Source organism: Octodon degus, unplaced genomic scaffold, assembly GCF_000260255.1.
Source record: "Octodon degus isolate 3935 unplaced genomic scaffold, OctDeg1.0 scaffold00020, whole genome shotgun sequence".
Taxonomy (NCBI): domain Eukaryota; kingdom Metazoa; phylum Chordata; class Mammalia; order Rodentia; family Octodontidae; genus Octodon; species Octodon degus.
In genome coordinates this window covers 22,791,600-22,792,176 of record NW_004524596.1, presented here as the reverse complement: position 1 = coordinate 22,792,176, position 577 = coordinate 22,791,600, and positions in this window count along the sequence as shown.

Here is a 577-nt window from a genome sequence, read left to right as displayed (position 1 = left end):
AAAAAGTTAGAAATAGTGGCTCATAGAAGCACAACTTTTATTACTGAATCAATTTGAAGTCTATGAAAATGATGTACCTGTGAGCTGAAGAAGTAAGCAGGATGGATGTTTTGGACAACTGTACTGTGGATTTCTGCTGGTCCATGGAAAGGAACAGTTAGTGCTTAATGTGTTTTGTCTCTCTTTTTCAATTGTTTGTTCTTTTCCTCTTCTTAATTTCTTGTATATTTCTTTTTCCTTTCTTCTTCCAATTTTGCATAGATATATCTGATAATAACAATTGGTTGGAAGACAACACTATTTATTACAACAAATAATGTAAAATTCTCATTTTGTTATGTGAAGTTCTGTACCACTTGTAATTTTTCTGTTTTAATACTGTGCTATAGTCTCTATAAAAATAAAATAATTTAAAGAAGTAGTTTTGAAGATAAAATCCTTATGTTTTTTAAAGCAAAAATTAATATATTAAATTTTCACCTGGCAAACAATTTTGATATCAATATTATAACATAAAATATTTTATTCACATCTGTAGTGAACATTCAAGCATTGACCTTTTTAGTTTTTTTTTTTT